At 51.7% G+C, this 20,376-nt stretch overlaps 1 protein-coding gene across 3 annotated transcripts in view; it reads right to left on the reverse strand.

Annotated features, from left to right (window-relative positions):
* Window positions 1-20,376, reverse strand: part of BCOR (BCL6 corepressor) — a 111,617-nt gene that overhangs the window by 68,775 nt on the left and 22,466 nt on the right. Inside the window, exon 1 of one of the 3 annotated variants that reach the window (XM_011380741.2) lies at window positions 12,754-12,860. The exons of the other annotated variants lie outside the window; for them this stretch is intronic. The gene's annotated coding sequence lies outside the window, so the exon portion shown is untranslated. Of the gene's footprint in view, window positions 1-12,753; window positions 12,861-20,376 lie in introns of those variants that run through there. 3 annotated transcript variants of the gene reach the window in all.

Genomic DNA, 20,376 nt, shown 5'->3' on the forward strand with positions numbered 1-20,376 from the left:
GAGGAAATATAGACACAGAGACACACACAGAGGGAAGACCATGTGAAGACACAGGGAGAAGACAGCCATTTATAAGCCAAGGGGCAAGGCCTCAGAAGAAACCAACTCTGCTGACACCTCCTTGGTCTGACTTCCAGCCTCCGGAACTGTAAGGCAGTACATTTCTGTTGTTTAACCACCCAGTCTGTGGTACCTTGTTATGGCAGCCTGAGCAAACTAATACAAAGTGGAATCTGTGTTCCCTCCCCTAGAATCTTGGTTGGCCTGATAATTTGCTGTTACCAGCAGAATGTGGCAGAATCGACACTGTAACTTCTGAGGCAAAGCCTTAAGAAGCCTTGTAACTCCTTGCTTCATCCTCTCAGGCAGTGCTGGAAACTGCCACATGAGGAAGCTAGTCTTGAGTACTAGAGAAGGTACGGTGGCAGGGAGAAGAGCTGAAGTTCGCCCCAGTCAAGAGCTAGCGCCAACTGCCAAACTGTGCATGATGCCATCTTGGGCCTCCCTGGAGCAGTCTTCTGGCTAATTACAATAGCAGGAGTGAGCCTAGCCAATCAACCCAACAGTGAGGAAGGAAAAACAAATGTTGTTCAAGCCAAAACAAAAACAGCAAAAACAAATTGATACATCTCATTGAAACATCCTGTAGAAAGGTTTCCATATGAAAGGTTTAGAAGAAAATATGTTTTCGTGAATATTGGGCAAAGCCTTCCATTAAATAGGAACAACCTTTGTCTAGAACTACTTGTCCATCCAGCTACCTCTGGGTTGCCCCCTCACTGTGTCTGAACCTGTATTTCAAATTCTGGAGCACATCACAGGGTACCTCACAGGAAAGGGAAAGGGGGCAAGGAGCACTCTCCTTGAATCATCAAAGGAGAGGACTACCAATTCTTTATCTGCCCTCTAACAACAAGTGGCCACCAGATGTCGATTAATCAAACACCTTTGATACACAGCTGTAGAATCATTATGGAAGTAGCCACCATTTAGTAAGCACCTACTAAGTATAAGGCATATATTTAATGCATTCCCTCACTTAATTCTCATGTATGGTCAAAACACGCACTAGTTACAATCATTACCCTCTTTCGTAGATGAAGAAACTGAGACTCAGAAAGGTTAAGTAGCTCTCCTGATGTTACAAATCTCATGGGCCTGGACTTCCAAACTGATGGTCTTTCCTCTCCTCCAAGGTTTGACAATTAAGGGGGACAACATAAGGATAATGGAGATTTTTGTGCCAGAGAGGAGAAATTTGAGGAGTTGGTCATATAAAGGTAGGACCAGGCCTCAGTGGTGGGGCTGGGGCCAGGCCAGGTATGTGAGAAGGCAGAACCATGGGTGGTGCTGCCAAGAAATGCCTCAGGGATAAGGTGAACCAGTCTAGAGGGAGGAGTTGGGAGGTCTCAGGGAGGTTCCTGTAGGGGTGAAGGTAGAAGCGCTAACACTATCCAGACCTGGGGCCAGGAACCCCAGATGTATAGAACCCATCCCTGGGGCAAACTGTCCCTCTTTCACCCTCTTTCTGGCTTCCTGGCTTCTCAATGACTCTGCCTTCCCAAGCAACACCCCAGGCACCTCTAGGCCTTCTTTCCCTCCTCCTGATGCAAATCCCTGACACATGAAGACCAATTTGATTAAGGGGCTCACTGTGCTGGGCCCCTGCTGTGTGCTTATCAGCACCCCTTCTTTTCAGCCTCATGGAGACACTTTGAGGTGGGCACCTTGTTACTTCTATTTTCCAGGTGGGGAAACTGAGGCACAAAGCTTTGAGAGGATGGGCAGCCTGCAATATGGCCTTGCCTAGTTACTCTATGCAGGAGTCTTCTCTTGGCCTCCCCAGTGCTCCAAGACCTGCCCTGCTATGGATTCCTGAGGTGTTCACACATATGTATCACTCACTTGGGTATGTGGTATGTGTTCCTCGACTGGAACCATGTCTCACCATCAGCACAGTGTTGGGCATAGAGAAGGAGCCCAATAATATGAGCTCTGGCTAAACTATTGCATTACTATGTAGCTTGGAGCCTCACCCTGCCCTCCTCTGAACACAGTTGCCCAACTTGAGGCTAGTGATGGGGGAGGTGAAGAAGCCCCAGAAGGAAAAGCAGGAGGACCAGAGAGAACAGTTTCCTCAGACTGCCAAACACAGGCCATACTGCCTTTTTATAGAATAAGAATATGAGCAACAGGGGTAAATGGGCCCCTTCTTCAGAGGCTCTCAACCACCCCTTTCCAAATGATAACAAATTGTAGTAGACACACAATGGCTCCTCCCTATTCTGTCCTGCCTTCTAGGGTAGCTACTAGGCAAATGCTACCCACTCTGGCACCAACTGGAACCCAGCCTCCCGTTTAAGCCAGCCCATCCCCCACCTCCCCTCTGGAGCCCTGGAGCTGGCCCAAATGGTCCCCCTTTGACCTTTCCTCAACTCCCTGACTCTCTCCAGACCTGGGGTAAAGAAAACAAGGTCAGAGAAGAGATCCACTCCTGAATGTGAAGCTAAAGAACCATGTCCACAAAAGCTACTTTCCGACTGCCTTCTTTCAAGTAGCCACTCAGTTCGCCATCCCAACACGGGGGGGGGGGTGGCTCCTGAGGGTCCCACACCAGGGTGTCTTGTCCTTAAGATATTGTGTCCTCAGATTCCAGTTAAAACCAGGCACATGGCAAGGTTGATATGGGGTGGCAAAAAAAATCATGGGAACCAACCCTTTGTGTACCTAACAACTCCCATGGGGAAATGAGAAGGTGCCCCACTGCTACCCTGCACAAACTATCCAAAGAGGCTAGAAATGACTAGAAACTGAGAAAGATTGTCCTTTCACTCTATCCCTATAGCCTAGTAGACACGAAAAACTGCAACTGGAAGCCTGGCACCTGGCACTGACTTTGCCCTGGAGCTCCCAGGCCTCATACTAGGAGGGGAATTCATATTTGTCCAGCACATCAAAGAAAACATCTCACTTAATCCTCATGTTTGAGGGTTATATGACACTCTTCTCACCAAGAGGTAGGGTAGATGCACCCACTCCTAGAATCTGGGTGGTCTCGTGACTGCTTTGAACACAACAGAAGTGAACCTGTGAGATTTCTAAGGCTAAATCAGAAAAAGGCCATGCAGCTTCCTCCTGTTCCCTTGGGGCACCTATTCTGGGAGAAGTCAGAAAGAAGTCAACTGCCATGCTGGAGAGTCATGGGTAAATGCCCCAGTTGGCAGCCCAGCCAAGCTCCCAGGCAATGGCCAGCATGAACTGGTAGCCACGCAAGTGTGCTATCCTAGATATCCTTCAGATGGCTGTAGCCTCTGTTGACATTTAACTGCAGCTCAAGGAAAGAACCACCCAGCTGAGCCCTTTTCAGTATTCCTGACCCACAGAATTATAAACAAAATGAAACAGTTATTTAAGTGGCAGAGTAATTTGTTGGTAGATTATCAACAAACCTAGAGTAATTTGTTGCACCTGAAACAGATCCATGGTGTAGTTTACACTTCACAGAAGAGGAAACTGAGATTCAGAGGGGTTGAGTAACTTGCCCATAATCACACACCTCATAAGTGGAAGAACTGAGACTCAAACACAGCCTCTCTAAATCCAAAACATTATATCACAGCCCCTTCTCACCATACCCCCTGACATTTTCTCACTTCCTAGAAGAGAACATTCTTTTCAGACTCAACTAGTTTCCAAACCTGGCTGTGCGTCAGAGTCAGCTGGGCGACTGTTAAAGATAGAGATTGCCAGGCCCCACCCCAGGCCTACTGAGTCAGACTTTTCAGGCATGGGGCCAGGACTCTGCATTCTACACTGACACCCCATGTGATACTGAGACAGTCAGTGAGGGAACCAACCAGAAGACCCTGCTGCTCAGCCAGATTATTATAGACAATTAGAAGAGACCAGAAAGCTTTTCTTCAAAATAAACCCAGTGTCAGGAAATCACTCATGATATGTGTTCATCTGATTAAATTTAGGCTTTTTTAACTTTAACATCTGATATGTCTTTTCCAGCCCCACGCAATTAAGAGACAGAACCTAATCGTAGTGTATCTGATCAATAAGTATGTCGTGGGCAATGCTGAGAGCAAGGTGTATGTGTTTACATCTTGAGAAGCTCTGAGGTACCTGCCCTCTAAGAACTTACAACTGAACCAAGGAGATATTATTCATTTCAGAGTAACTGAATGATAAGTTTTGTGGCTATGACATTAAGCACAAAAACACCTGGGAGAATTAGACTTAAACCAGTAGTTTGGGAGGGGCTCCATGAAGGAGGTATGTCTGGAGATGGGCATCAGGGTGAGCAAGGAGGTTGCTCCAGGTGGGAACCTAAGAGCTAGCAGGAGGGTGTGTGTGGGGGGAGGCAGCAGGAAGCCTTGGGCTGCCTGGTGGGTGTGTTTACAGATTGTGGAAACCAAAGCAGGACTAGATGGGGAGGAGGAGAGGGGAAGCCTTGAAGCTTGATGCAAAATTTCACCTTCTTAGTTTCCAAAAGCTACTGTCATTAAAGATCAAGGGCCAAATTTCAGATTTTCCTGAAAATGAAAACAAAACCACAAGCTTTTATTTCCTAGGGCATCAGCTAGCATTTCCCTCAGGAGACAGTTGGGAGAATTTTCAAGGAAGGAAAATACTTTGTTTCTGCTCTTTAAAAGCTTGAAATCTAATAGGGTACACCAGAATGCCTAAAAAGAAGAAAAGAAAATTCCAAGTGCTGGCAAGGAGCACTTTCATACTTGCCTATGGCAATATAAATTGGTACCACCACTTTGGAAAACATTGGCACTATCTATTAAAGCTAAACACAGGCCCAACCTATGGCTCAGCAATTCAACTCATGGCTATACATACACCAAGCAGGAATGTGTCCATCTCTTCACCAGAAGGCATGTACACAAGTGTTCATAGCAGCAAGATTAGTAATCGCCCACAGCAAAACAGCTCAAGTGCCCATCAACAGTAGAATAGTAGAGAAATAAAATGTGGTATATTCACACAGTGGGATATTACACAGCAGAGAATGAAGGAGCCACATGGCACACAATGTTGATGGATCTCATAAGCATAATATGGAACAAAAAAAGCCAGACACACAAAGAGTTCATATTGTAGATCCTGTTTCTATCAAGTACCAAATCAGGGAACTCTAATCAATATTATTAGAAGTTAGGATAGCAGTCATCTTTGGGGCATAGTACCAGGAAGGGGGTGTGAGTTGACTTCCAGGGTGCTGGTGATGTTTTGTTTCCTGATTTGGGTACTGGTTATATGGGTATGTTCATCAAGCTCTACACTTATGATGTGTGTGCTTTTCTGTACAGCTATTTTGCTTCAATAAAAAGTAAATCATCATCATCATTATCTCCATCTAATGAAAAATGAAGGCTGAAAACACAGAAGGGCCTCTGGGAGAGAGTTGTGAAGAGATTTACACTGAAAGTGACAAAGAAACAAAGCTGAGGGACGTTCAGATATGGATAAGTTCAAGATGGACCCAGTGAAATCAAGCCACGTCGCCAGTGAAATCAGAGACCAAGTTGCAGTTTCAGGAATGCCCGATACACTCCATAATGGCGGCTGGTATAAGAGGTGATTACATCCAGTTCTAATCTCGGATTAGTTACAGAAGATAAATCACCTTGAACACTTTTGGAGACAGGAGTCAGAATTCTCCCAAATAAGAGATGGTCTGAATCCCCAAGAGGCCCTACCATTAAACATTTGCTCCAGCACTCTATTCTCTCTGCTTACAAGATGTAAATCCTGATGCGGCCACCTTGAATTTGTATATGGTGGAGTCCTTTTATTGGAATCACTCTGGGCAAAGGCGATTAGATTCCATTAGCCATTGGAATCAATTGAAAAACGAGCTTTCCTTCCTAAAGGGAAGGGCCAGGTTCCAGTACTTGGCTGACTGTGCAGCCCTGGAGGAATTCGTGGAAGGGAGGCCTTATTTTAAATATCATCACTTTCTGAAGAGACATTTATGGATCCTGCCCACGTTATTCAAGGAAGGCATGAGAAAGGCAAGGCAGGACTAGGGGGAAAGGAGCTGCAAGTAAACTATAATCTTTGACCTACACTCTTATACAATGCATGATGGTATGTTCTAGACAGCCAGTAAGACTAGCTATAGGTCTACTTGGTAGTAGAATTAGGCCCAGTGGTGACACCTCCTGGGTTCTATTCCAGATTTGTGTCACTCCAAGACCTGCTCAGAGGCCAATGAGGACACTTGCTGAGTCTGGGGTCTCCTCTGGTCTTTCCTACTTGCACCATCTCTGCACAAGAAGCCCAGGCAAGAAGAAAGCTCTCCATTGTGGCCTCCCTCAGCATCTCTCTCAGATGTCCTGTGGTCCATCTTCCCAGGTTTCCTGAGGTTGGTGGCCATGACTCAGAAGCCTCTAGTGCCATAATAAACCACCTCAGGGACGCTAATGTGTAATTATTGCATGTATTTGTTTAAATTTAATCTAAAACAGAAGATTCCAGGGAAGGCAGTTATATCATTTGATATATGTATTTGTATATATAAATGTCATAGCTAGAGATACATAGTTTTGGTTTGAACCATCTGTTTCAGATTGCATTATTGTTCCCAATTCTTCACCGTGCCCTGTATCTATGCCCTTTGCCATGTGACTTTGCAATTCATCCTGCTAAAGGTGGAGTGTACCTCCCCATCCTATCCCATTGATGTCAGGCCACAGGATGTCTTTTGGCTAATGGAATGTAAGCAGAAGTAACAGTGTGAGAGTTCCAAGTCTAGGACTTAAAAGTCATTGTATTTCCACTCTACTCTCTTGCATGTTTGTCATCACCATGAGAATAACATGTCCCAGGTAGCCCACTTATCCATGGAGGATAAGAGACACATGGAGCAGATTGGACCCAACCCACACTTAGAGTCAAGCCCGGTTGATCACAGATGAGATTAGCTAACCACAGGTGATACACAGAAACATATGTGAGAAATAAATGCATAATGATATAAGCTACTTAGTTTTGGGGTGGTTTGTTATACAGCATTATTGCGGCAAGCACTGACTGATAACCACCTAAGCACTTTATTCTATCAACCCAAGACATAATGCACTATCTACCATCTAAAAGAATATTCCATTTCTCTCTATCCCCTTACCCTTCTTAATTCTTCATAGCATTTATCACAATCTGAAATAGTACATTTTTTTTTCACTCATGTATTTATTCTCTTTCTCTCTCCAGTAAAATGAAGTGTTATGATGGCCAAGATACTATTTTGTTCTTGGCTGTAAAGGCTCAAAGCCTTGGTAGGTACAGGTATTGGGTATTAAATACTTATGTGTGGGATGGATGTATGCAGTCCTTTTTGTCTTTAGTTAATGTCTCTTATCGAATTTACATTCCTGTGTGTAGCTCAATGACTTGGCAAAAGGCAAAGTTGGGGAAGAAGAAAACATTTTGGGGAGAAAAATCTGCAAACAGGAGACCTCTGCATGTTGTCCCTGAAGAGGGATGAGTTCTACCTCAAGAAGCCACACCCACCAGGCCACCCTGAGGGGCTGGCCTATTGGCAACCCACTGACTCTTAAGAAATGCTGAGTTAAGGGACTACAGGGGCCATTCTGGCTCTAGAACTAGCAACCTAAATGGGGAGAGGGCATCTAAGAGGCAACAGTGTTGCCTCGGCTGGGTGCAAGGGTGTGCCCGGGTCTGGGGGGCGATGCTGGCCTGAGTGGTGGGCTGGAGAGGGCACGCTGCCAACTCTGGCTGGCCCACAGCCAGGAAGTCTGACTGAACGTGGGCCAGCCCTGTTGGCCCACAGACTCTGTAAGCTGAACTGCTCTGGAGCTCCTTGGCCTCTTTGTTTTCACTTCCCCACAGCTCTCCCTTAGTGTTTAGGAATGTGCTTTGAAGGTTCCAGCATGTTTCGCCTCTACTTAGGGAAACCAAGAGCAGAGGCTGGGCCGAGGCCAGATGGCTGCAGGGAGGGCACCTGTGATCACACTACGAGTGCCCCAAGGGGCAGGTGAAATCCAGGGGGTACAGACTAGGGGGGCACTGAAGCCAATCCTAATTCTCTGCTGGGAGACTCCGTTTCCAGTGTTAAACCTTGGAGAGTCTCAGGTTTGTTTTGTTGAGGGAGGCAGTAGTCCCTTACCAGCTTCCCAGAGAGCACGCATTTGCCCAGGAGCTTTGGGGATAAGCTACACTCTTCTATTTGTCCAGGGCAAAAGAAAGGACTATAATGAGTGCTTGAACTAGTCAAGTTGCCTCCTCGATTTGCATTAGACTCATTTTTTTGGCTGGCCTTGGGAAACAGTCAGGCCCTCCAAGGAAGGTGGCGGGAAGGACCCTGGCACAGCTGGCCTCTCTCACATCTCCACCCCTGGGAGAATAGTCTCATTTCCAGGCTGCCCTCCTGTAAACCTCACAATAGGCTGCTTTTAAAAGCAGAACCTTGAAAATGGTTGGCTTCCTTCTTCCCTTTTCCAGGCCTCTCGTCCACTGTCCTTCATGGTCTTTGTTACCAGGCACAGAATGACCAAGTCTCTCCTACTCAGTCCTTTGAGGGCTCATAGCACTGTGGCCTCATATGTCCAGTATAGTGCTTTACACATAGCAAGTGCTTAATAAATGCTCAGTGACTAAAATACCAGACCTCTTCAGTGACCAAGAGCACCTTGGATCTTTCTCTAACCAGAAGTTGCTTTCCTCCAATTCATTACTCAAAGCAGGCAGCTTTGGGTTTTGGTCTTATTTTTGCCACCAACGTGTCACCTTGAGCTAGTGCTCTTACCCTCTGAACCGATTTCCTCAGCTGGGTTAAATGGGGGCTCAATTAAAGTCCTGGAAGTCATTCTATGAGATCTCCACACACTCCTATTTGTGAGCTGTCACTTTATCCTCAGGTCCAGCCATTACAATCTTGCCCAGGCCCTGGCCTCCAGCAGAGGATTATCTCCCTGTTTTCCACGATCTGTTTAGCTTCATAACACACACCTGGTCCTTGGGCTTCTGATGCGTCTGCTCCTTTCTGTCCTCACAGCCATTTATACAGCTCTAACTCCTGTGTGTGATGAGGCCATGGCACATGAGCAATAACACCAGTGTCACAAGGGCACCAGAGTCATTTTTCTGCAGCCAGCATTGTCTATTTGGAGCTCCGGTAGACCTCCCTCATGCCTGGTGGTGACACAGGCCCTATTTAGTTAACTGTGAACTATGGATTTTTTTTCCTTCCTAATTTTCATTTCTCCTTGATTTCAGCAAGGGACTTAACATGTACTCTAGGCTCAGCTGAGGGTAAACAGAAAGTGCCATCAGAGGGATATCTCTTCCTTCTCTCAGAAGAGTCACTCTCTCTGTCCAGGTAATGACCGCCTTTTCCTCCCAGCTGCCTCTCAGCCTCCGTATATTTAGTGCATATTGCCCTGTATAGGGTTTAATTAGGCTTCAATGCACCCAGGAGCAAGAAGCAAGGACCCCTCTCGGGTTGAGCAAATGGGGCCCAACCCTGGCACAGAAGCCTGCAGCCAGCCTCCCCTGGCTGGTAAGTGATAGGCTGCCAGCAGGTAGAGGAGGTTGTCCATTCTTGGCTAATGATCGCTTTAGGCGCTGAGTGATAGAAAATCCAGGCGGGCTGGCAAGCTGCAGGGCGCAGCCAGGGACAATTGTATGGACCAGTTTAACATGGCTGGGGGAGGGCTGGCAGAAGGAATTCTCTCTCTCTCTCTCTCTCTCTCTCTCTCTCTCTCTCTCTCTCTCTCTCTGTGTGTGTGTGTGTGTGTGTGTGTGTGTGCGCGCGCGCGTGTGTGTTTCCTGGTCTATTTTCTCTCCCTTCCCCACTGCTTTTCCCTCATTCTTGCTCTCGCTTTCAGTTTTCTCTTCTGTTTCTAGCCCACGCGAGTTGAAATTAGAAAGGTCTTTGCATTCATTTATTTGTTTTAATAAAGACAGCATTTTTAAGCAGCATATTTGCAGCAATTGAGTGTTAAACTAAACACCAAGCCAACTAAATGTGTTAGGGGAAAATGAAAAGTCAGTTTACAAGAAACATATAATTAACACGTTCTTTGACTTTCTCTAAGCCTTTGTCTGGCTGAGGACAAGACAGAGCAACCATAATCAAGTTTAATAAAATGAAAGACAGTATGGAGGCAAAAGGGGAACAAAAAAGTTTGGAATGGGAAACAATCTTTAAGAGGAGATTCTAGAGTTACAATAAATATATTAAAAATGATTCTCTTGTTGCCTTATTTTTAGCCAATAGCCATTTTCTCCTTTCAACTATAAAGGCTCCAGAAGGCTCTAGTTTGTCCCGTACCTGTTAACAAGGACTGAAGCTGAGACCTGGATGGGGAGGGGAAGGGTGATACAAGGACCAGGCAGGAGATGCATGGGAGTTTCCAGAGACTGATCTACCCAGGCTAATGGGAATTACTATTGAATAATACCAGATTCTTCATGTAGCCTGACTTCCAATAAATTGTTCCCCTCCTCACCCCTTGGAGAAAGTGAAATAAGACATTAGACTTTCAATAATCTCATATGGTGATGATCAATCAAAACCCAGAGGAGAAGGCCAATTTATAGAAATTGTATCTGCTTCACTGGGCAGCTGGAACCAGGGAGCTGAAAAGAACATGGTGTTTGCCTTTGATGTGTGAAGTTGCCTAAAAATGACAAATGCCAAAAAACATTGCCTGTACACATGGGGCCTTTTCAAAGGGAGAGGATGCTCCCAAGAGGCTTATGTCAAGCAGAGCACAGTAGGGACCTGCCTGCCAAAAGGAGCACGCATATGTTTAGGCCACATCGAAACTATTTATTTTTATTATTTTTCAGCTATTTTAAGTTGCTGATTCCATCTTTCTTGTTTATCACCAATGAAGTTTATTTACTGAATTAACTTTTAATAGATCCTCTACTTTGTTCTTTAATGCTGGCTTCTAGGACTTGGTCTTTTTAGCCAGAACTCCTCTTCTTGCCTTTGTGACCAGCTCTCACACACTGCCCCCACCACCACCATCCCAATCCTGGAGGCAAAGGGCTCCGTCTCTGTTAACTCCTTGCCTGCCGGTGTCTTTTCTCTGTAGCTACTAATCACCTTCTTTTGATCATTGCCAAGTTCTCAGGTTGAAGGAAGGAGAAAGGACCTCTTGACCATTCTGACCGGCTTTCCACATGAGCCTGAAAATGTCGACAAATTTGAAACATCTGCCGGGCTGCTTTGGTCTGATTGCTAAAATATGCCGACCTCAAGCCCCCTCCTCCCCCCGCCCCTTTTAATCTGTTTCATATTCACAAATTAAGCATTTAGTCTGGGTAATAAATCAGGGCGGTTTACGAGACTCACTTGAGACAAACAAGCGAGTAGGGCGCAGCACAAGCCCCTGGAAGCGGAGTGTGCGGAGCTGCCAGGAGTCGGGAGCTCCACGCGCTCGAACGCGGACAGCAGCCTTGGCGCGCCCTGACACGCCGCCAGCACCCACATTTTGGCTTGTCCCTGAGCGGGCGGGGCGGAGGGGTGCAGGGGAGCAGCCCAAGCCAGGACCCACACCCCCTCCAACCTTCCACGCGAACCCGCGGCGCCCGGCCAGCCCCAGCTCTGGGCAGCTCGGCGCCCCCGCCCCGCCAGGGAGGGGCCATTGGCAAAGGCGACAGCCTCACCCGGCACACACCCTGTGGTGGGCCCATTAAGCCTCTCCCAGCCAAGAAGGCTGGATCCCCCTCCCCCACCTCTTCTATCTGGCTGCGCTTGGCCTTAAAGATCCCAGGCCCACACTGGCTGGAGAAGAAAACGATCCCTCTCCACATCCAAGTGTGACCTCCACTAAGCCTGGGCGCTAGACACCCCCCACCCCATCTCTCCACGTTGCCTCCTCCCAGGTTTCGGTCCCAGCAGCCACAAATCTACTTTCAGATTCAGAAGGGGAGGGCGAGGGGGAGGGCTCTCCTTCAGAGTGGATCGAGGCTTCCGAGAGGCATGGGGAGAGAAAAGGCACAAACAGGGCCCAGGCCCCCGCTGCAGAAACCCTGGCTCAGGCTTCAACGACCACCCAAACTCAGGGGGCTTCAACCTGTGAGCCTTCCGCCCTTCTCTGTGCAAGAAGTGGACCTGGACTGGGGGTCTCGGGCCAGTCCCAGCCTAGGACCTTGGGAGACCCCGAAAGGGAGAGTGGCTCCAGGTCACTTCATCCGGGCCTCAGTCGCCTTGCCATGCTCAAGTTCCCTATCGACTGGCGCTCTCGATGCTACAGTGGGACGCGGAGGCAGAGGCGGAGGGCGGGAAATGGAGAAGACAGAGCGTGCAGCCCACCAAGGACCCGGGAGGGGGCACAAGAGCAATTCCCCCACCTCGCAACACAGTGCACACATCGCCCTTCCTCGCTTCTCTTTGCACACATTTCGACTGCGAAAGCCATTACCGCCGGCGCGCGAGAGACTTTTTAAATATTTACAGCCCGCTCTCCGCACGGTAGCCTGATCCATCTTGTGGGCGCGGAGGCGGGGCGCAGGGCTCTGCTCCCGGGGAGGTAACGAGACCGGGCGGGGGCCGTCAGCCGCTTTCCCCTGCCGACCCTGGAGCTCGCCACCTTGTCCCCTCCAGGTGGGGAGGGGGCGGGAGAATGCGCGCAGCGCGCCCGGGGCCCTGCCCGTGCCAAAGCAGGCGGGGGAAGGGGGGGCGGGCAGCGTCCAGGAGGAGGGAAGGCCGGGAGGCTGATTTAAAGGTTCTCACCGGGAAGCGAGCGAGGCACAGACCTGAGAGCCGCCGCGCGGTGAAATCCGAGGAGCTCTCTTGGCGAGGAGGGGCTGTCAGAGGCCATTTATCTCTCGCCAGAGTGGAGGCTCGGCTCCCACACCGCCCGCGAGTAACAATGGCAGCGATCAGCAGCTCTGCACGCGCTCCAGTGCATGAATGGATTGCGGAAGATGCCTGCGTTCTTCTCGGCTCCGGCGGCTCTCCTAGCGCCCCCTCCCCGCCCGCCGCCCCCGCCCCCGCCCCCCGGCCGCCTCCGGCCCGAGCGCGCGCCGTGCGCCTTGGGATTTGCGAGTTCGGCCCCACTGCGCGGTCACTCTCACCCTGACCCCTGCTGCCGTTCCCAGGGCCTTGGCACCTTGCCACCTTGCCACCGAGTGTCATTAGGGTCTGAAACTTGACACTAGCCTTCCCGACGCAGACACCCCAGCCAGACCCCTCCCTCCCGCGCTCCCCTTGCTGCAAGTTTACTTTCAAGGAGTTAGACAGGGTTTCCGCATGAACAGCCGGCCTTGTGCGGGCCCAGGGAGAGAGGACAGGCTAGGAAAGATGTCTTCAGTTGCCCCGAGACCTGGGGTGTTTGCAGGCCTCTGGATAGCCCCTAGCCCGAAGGCCCGAGGCCGGCGCCCTCTGCTCCCCTTTTGCAGCTTATCCACCGAGAGTCCCTGCAATTGGCACATGCACACGCACTCCGGATACCCCCACCCGGACCCGCGCGTCTGGCCAACTTTCGGGGCAGCGGCAGAACCGTGTACTCAAATTCTCGGTGGCTTACAGTCGAGAATTCAGAGAACACTACGGACGGCGCGAGGTCACCCGCAGAAGTGTTCCCCCCTCAACTCTGCAAAGTAGATCTCATAAAAGCCCCCCTCCAGTTGCTGCCTAAGGCTATGAGCAATGAGAAACGCAGCGAGGGCTGCTCCGAGCTCTCCTGGGTTTGCTTTGGTGGAGCTAAACCAGAACCTGAAAGACATTTCAGCCCCAGAGGTCGCCGAGCCCCCGATGCGTCAGCCTGTAGCGGGGGTCGCCAGGGTTAGGCACTTGTAGCGATCTTAAGGCAGTGCCAAGTCGCCCGCGAGAAAAGGCCGAGCGGAGCTGGGGTGGAGGGAAGGCGGCCAAACGTGCGCTGAGCGGGCCAGCGTACAAGTCGCGACGCTCTCGGAGAGGCAGAGCGTGCGACTTGTCCACCCAGAAGACTGGTGAGGGTAGGCTCTCGAGAAGCTGGCAGCGAGACAAAGCGGGAGACGGGGAGGCTCTGCTGCAGACACGGAAAGGCAGGCAGCAGCAGACGCCCGGGCCCCGACTCGGAGGCGTGTGCGGATAGGCCCTGCCTGGCATACCCTCGTTCGTGCGCCCAAGGACAACGACGCGCACTCCCGGGGGGCTTACTGCCAGAGCTGGTCTGTGTTGGGCCTGGGCCAGCTTGGCGAGTCAGCTTGGGTCTTCCCAGCAGATGGCGGGGTCCCCTGGGTGGTCTTAACTGATAGGGACCTCTCTGGTCTCTGCCTCTCCCTGAGCCCTGGACAAAGGTTGAGAGTTATAGGAGCAAGGCCCTCTGAGAGCTCATGTCTCCGACCTGGGGGCCTCGGTGCAACTGTTCATCTGACTTGGAGTCGCTGGAGGACCGGTACCCATCACCGAATTAACATTTGGTCTTCCAGATCTCAAGACCCTGACGGCACAACCAGGCCCTGACTTTCCAACAATCGGGAATCGAGGCTGGACTTCCCGCAAGGAGGAACAGTGTAATGTGAAAAGAGGCCTCAGGTTCTCCGCTACTCCCTCCCACCGCCAGAACACTGGGCCCAGCATCCTCCCTTTACTGGGCCAGCAGCGTCCCCCATACGCTGCTCCCCCCTGGCTCTACAACCCTGGGCAGCCACCGTAGAGCGCGTCTCTCTTCCCTTGAATGAAGCCGAGCGCTTTCCTGCGGCTCTTGGCTTTGCGCACAGTCGCTGCACCCAACCCCACTACACAGTCGTTCTCGCCCTCTGCTGTCTCCCTGCTGGGCGTCCTCAAACCTAACTGCCTAGCCTGGGAGACTAAGTGGAGGTGGCAAAGGGAGAGGAGGAGATGACCCATAATGGAGGAGAGGGCTCATGACAGAGAGAAAGGGGCTAGCCAGAGACACAGCTTGCCAGCGAGGGGGAGTATAAAGGAAAAGCCAACACTAATCCCTCAGCTTGCCTACGTGGGGCCTGACAGTTTACAAAAGCCTTTTCCTTGAATATTATCTCATTTGCACCAGCCTCACCACTGGGTTGTGAGGGAGGTAGGGCAGATAGCATTACTCCCAGTGGAGAGGAGAGAAATGAGGCCCAGAAGGTTGAGAGAGATCTGTACCAAGGTGGCAGAACTAAGAGTGGTGGAGGAGGCCAGAGGCCCAGGGTTTCCTGTGCCCAAGTTCGCTTTCCTGTTCAATAGCTCTGTGTGTGTGTGTGTGTGTGTGTGTGTGTGTGAAAGAGAGAGAGTGTGTGTGTGAAAGAGAGAGAGAGAGAAAGATGTGATTGTTTGTGTGTGTGAGAGAGAGAGAGAGAGAGAGAGAGAGAGAGAGAGAGAGAGAGAGAGAGAGAGAGAGAGACTGCACTGAGATGTGTGGAGGAGAAGGGGATGGCCAGACAGGAATGAACAGTCCAGTTAGGGAAGTCCAGGAAGGAAGGACACAGCCCCACACCTCTTCCTCTACCCAGGTCTCACACAACAGCCCCTGCTCTTTCCATATCAGCCTGAGAGCACTGTGCTGCCCGTTCAAGGGTGAGTCGTCAGCGCCCAGCCGTGCCTTCTGCAGTGGCTATTCCAGAGGTCTTGTGTCTTTGGGAGGCCCTGCTCTGCTTGTCTGCTCAGCTCTCCTCTCTGCCTGTCATCCCCGCCCCCAGCCTCAGCTGCAGGATGCCTTGCGTCCAACTGTGGTTTCCGGGCAATAAAACAACTATTAAAGTCTCAGGCACTGCTGGTGATTTGCATCACATCCTCTCGTGCATGGATTCAATATTTAATACACAATATTGAATACGGATATTAAAAATCAATAGCTGAGGACCCCTGGGGATGCGCCACAGTGCGATCCTGCTTCGGGAACACAACCAGCTCCTCTAAAAAGACAGGGAGGGCAAGTTCAGCCAAGCTGAGCCCAGTGCCAGGGCAAGTGAGGAGTGGTGGATGCCATATCAGGATGCCTCCTGATATGTTTAACTGCACCATTCCTAAGCCCAGCTAAAGGAAGGCCAAAGGCGTGATATGCTCCTGGGCTTTTCTAGTTAAGGGGTGCGTTAGGATTTGTTTCCAAACAAGCTACCAGGTGAATGGAGCTCCTTTTTGTTGTTGCAGTTTGCACTTTGGTTTGGTTCAGGTCTGAGTCCTGCAGGCGAGCACTCAACTCTCCCCACCATGATGGCTCCTTCCCCCAGCCTCAAGACATCCATCACTATAGACCTCATGGGGAGCTCTTGGCATAAGCTTTTGGAGGAGATAGAACAGGAATTCCAATGGCTCAGAATATTCTTTGCATAGTAAAAGAAATGTGAATGCCTGACATCAGGATGAGTTGCAGGGTCTTCTGAGGCAACATCCACATTCAAGACAGAAACCTTAATGCCATGCGACCTGCCCAAGGGCCTGGTGATGGGTGGGTGCTGACAGAGGGAAGCAGGGACAACAACTACAAGAAGGAGGCTGGGACATCGAAGCACTCCTGCTCCAGAAAGAAAATCCAGATTGTCTGTTAGGAGAAGAGGAAGCTCCCTGGACACAATTATCTTTTCAGGCCGGAAGAAGAACACAAATTACTCTCTTCTTTATCCAAACACATAAATACACTTTACCCTACACAGAAACAAGGTTCTCACAGATTGATAGGGTAGGGGTGAAGGAGAACAAATATCTTTGAGAAGATTCATTTTTTTCCACTACAGAAAGAGAAGAGAAACTAACAATAGGAGACACACTTAGGTTATCTGATTGGAAGGGCCTGGAGGCTTTTAGATGCTGAAGAACCAGGTGAACTTGACCTATGGAAGTGCCACTCTAGAAACCAAGTTAGAATATTAATTTTACTGCTTCTCTTTTTACACAGCTTAACTCAGTATGGATTGAGTTGGAAATCTTGCTGTAGTTGTAAATATATTGTAAGGACACCTAGGAAAATCCCAAAGTGGCAATTTGGATAAAAGAAGAGAAGGAAAGAAGTGTTGGAAATGACAGTTAATAAGTTAGTGGCCTTGCCTCTTGGTTACCTAACAGTTATCAGAGAACCATCAAAGGGAGGGAACAGGTGCCCTTCTCAGAACCTTCACAGAAAAAAAATTGACACTGGCTGCTACAGATCACTTTGGTAGTGATTTGCAGCCCCAGCCCTCAGGGAGTTTGCCTGTGTGTATTTATTCATTTTGGGGATGGGGGTGCAGCCACTTTTACACCATCGGGCCCTGGGCCTGTGAAACCCACTAGCAAAAGTTCTCCTCAGAGGAAAAGACACTCTAAGGCAGATGTTGGATACAGAGCAACTGCTCCAGCAGTATCAGTAACATCTTCTTGAATCCTTCAGCACTATCAAACTGCCTCACTTCTCCCTACCCTTGCCATCCCGCCAAGCTCTGGGCCTCCTACACACCCATGCAGACCTGATATTTTGCACCTAGCCAGGACATGTGACTAGGGTATGAGATGGCTGACCAAGGGAGAAGGGAGACTCAGCTGGGGGGACCCAAGGCCAAGGAGGGCCTGCTGGCACAAGCTTAGAGTCGACGCAGCTTGGGGGAGGTATACGTCTAGAACGCGCTGGATCCACCTGGTACTTCAAATCTAGAGTGAAAGTGGCCTTGTCCCATTAGGGTGGGCTAGTCCCAAGGTGAAGGAGAGTGTTGCTGCATGAAAGACCTACATATCAAGTCCCAGTGCGGAGAGGTACTAGGGGCAGAGCAGGAGAGAGGAGGTATCTTCTGGCTTCCCATCACCTCGCCTTTCGATAACGTTTTCCTGGAAGGAACTGAAGTTCCTAGTGGAGTTCTTTGGGAAGCCTCTCAGGGACTGTCACTACCTCCGGGTGCAAGACAGCGAAGATGATGGCTTTCTGCCGAGAGGATCCCCGGATAGTATTCAACAAAACAACAAGCCTCAGATTCTGGCGTGAAACTTCACAGTTCCAATTAGGCTCTACCTTCCGTCCCATGCTTCCCTCCCCCCCCCCCGCCAAAAAAGCACCCCCGAAGTGCTGGAGTGAACACCGAACCTGAGGCCAGGGTCAGCGGAGGGACGGTCCCCACCACCAACAAGTTGCTGGCCGAGATAACAGCTGTGGGAGGGGGAGGGGAGCCGCAGGCAGCCACGACTGAACGGTTGCGATCTAGAAAATTCAACAAGAGGCCGCCGCGTTGGCGGCGGCGGCGGCGGCTCCAATTAGCTTAGCCAACTGGGAAGGCAGAGAGCGAGGCGGCGCCCCCCCCCCCGCCCCCGATCGTGCCCGGGGCGAGCAGGCGGGAGGGAGCTCGAGGCCTCAGAGCTGTCCGGGCGGCCCTCACCCAGCCCCTCCCGCGGGCTCTCGGAGCGCGCCTGGTGTTTACACACTGTCCTTCCGACACGGGATCAAGTTTCAGGCCACGCTGGAGGCGCCGGGGGCCGGCCACAGGCCCCGAAGAGGGGCAGAACTGGAGTGGGATCTAAGGCGGCGCTGCGCGGACAAGAAGGCCGGGCGCGCGTGGACACAGCTAGTGCAGGGGCCTCCAAGGGTGGGGCGAGGGGAAGCCCATCCAACAGGGTAGGCAGGGGCAGGTGGGGCTGCGGGGCTCAATCCCGAGGGCGAAGCATATTCGAGTCACAAGTCACAATAGTGGAGCGATCTGCTCACTCGGGCTGGAGAATTTACCCCTGGGAGAGGAAGGACTGCTCTGAGGGGCCCTTGTGAGCTCCGCCCCCATTCCCCCCACTGCCTTTGATATACTACCCGATCCCGGCCATTGTTGGGGAGGGGTAGCGTTCTGTGGGCTAGAGGAGGAACGCACGATTGGAGACCTTGAGCTATGCTGTGCACCCCGGCCGCAGGGCTGCGGAGGCCTCGGGCCGAGTGCCGGAGGCTTCTCCACTGCGCGCCTCCTCAGAGCTGGCAGCGCGCGGATGCCCCACGCCGTCAGGCGGCGGCGGGTGAGCTCCCAGCAGCTCTGGCACACTGTAAACAGCTGCGTGCGCGCCCTCCCCGCCCGGGCTGGGAACCTCACCCAAACACCATGTCGCCTTCTCTACGGCTCTTGGCTGAGGCAGAAGAGGGGGAGTGGTGGTGGTGGTGGTGGCGGTGGTGGCGGTGGTGGCGGTGGTGGCGGGGAGCGAGACCTTTGTAGCCAAGTTTTGGGAAAGAGCCCCCACCCCACCCCCAGGCCACCGGGGCCGGGGAGCGAGCGTTCTGAACCTGCGGGGGTGCGGGGTGCTCAGGGGAGGGGAGGGGAAGGAGTCAGCGCCTGCCCCCTCCCCACTGAATGTCTGCTTTGTTCCGGAAAACAAGGGAAGCATTAGGCTGCTGCCCCCAGGGAAACACAAAACTTCTTTTTGAATCTCGGAAAGGGCTGTTGACTGCGCTACGGGGCTCCGGAGACAGACCGAGAAGGGGAAAAGCTGAGAGGGCGGGCGGAGACAGGGAGACTCTGGAGTGAGGACGACAGACCGAGTGGGGTGGAAAGCTGCTCAGGGTGACCCGGCAGGAGACCCGAGAACCCGACTCGGCGCGAAGGTGCCGCTCTAGTTCCAGCGAGCAGTCGGCCCAGCCAAGTGGCGCCGGCCCAGCCTTCAGCTGTGCCAGCTTCCTGCCCTGCCCAGGACCGCGGAGCAGTCGGGGACGCCGCCGCCGGCTGGTCTGGGATCGCAGGACAGCTGGGGTGGGGTGGGGGCGTAAAGCCACAAGTAAAACCCGACTAGAACTTTCTGCACCTCACCCTCCACCCCCAGAGTGGGCCCAGACCCGGGACTGTGGGGTGTCAGCTCGGAGCTTTCAACCTTGGAGGAGGGAGGGAGCAAAGGCCCAGGTAGCTACCCCGCGCGGAAGGTGGGAGGCAGTCTTAAGTGTCTTTGGTCTCATTTGATGACCGCTAATCCGATCGGCTCCCAGGCCTGCTGTGCTGTTCTGAGGGGGCGAGTCAATTATACCCCAGCTGGTAGGAGCGGGCAAGGGGGCGAGGGAAAGCAAACCTGGAGCTCGCTTACTCTCCAGCTCCCTGTTCTGCCCCGACTGCCACTCCTCATTCGCCCTTCCTGCACCTAAGGAAGGTGAGGACACCCAGGCTCTGCCGCACCCCGGTGGGGCGCTCCCCTCTGCCTCGGAAGCTCAGACCGAGAGCGAGGGTTTTCCCCCTTCCCCCTGGGCTCACTGGGTTTCTAACTTCCTCTAAACCTCCCTCCTCACTCCGAAAAGCCCCGGGGAGAGGAGCCGAAAGGAAGCACGCCGCTAGTGTGCGAAATGAAGACCATGTGTGGGGACGGCGGCATCAGAGTGCAGCCGCCAGGGTTGGGGGGTGGGTGGTGAAGGCCCCGCGCGGCCAGAAGCTCCGGGCGGCAGCAACCAGCGCCTCTCTGCTCGGCGTTAGGGACGCGGAGCTGCAGCAAGAAGCGGCGAAGCGTCTGGACTGGCCTCGTGGCGGGCAACA

The sequence above is a fragment of the Pteropus vampyrus genome, unplaced genomic scaffold, assembly GCF_000151845.1.
Source record: "Pteropus vampyrus isolate Shadow unplaced genomic scaffold, Pvam_2.0 Scaffold404, whole genome shotgun sequence".
Taxonomy (NCBI): domain Eukaryota; kingdom Metazoa; phylum Chordata; class Mammalia; order Chiroptera; family Pteropodidae; genus Pteropus; species Pteropus vampyrus.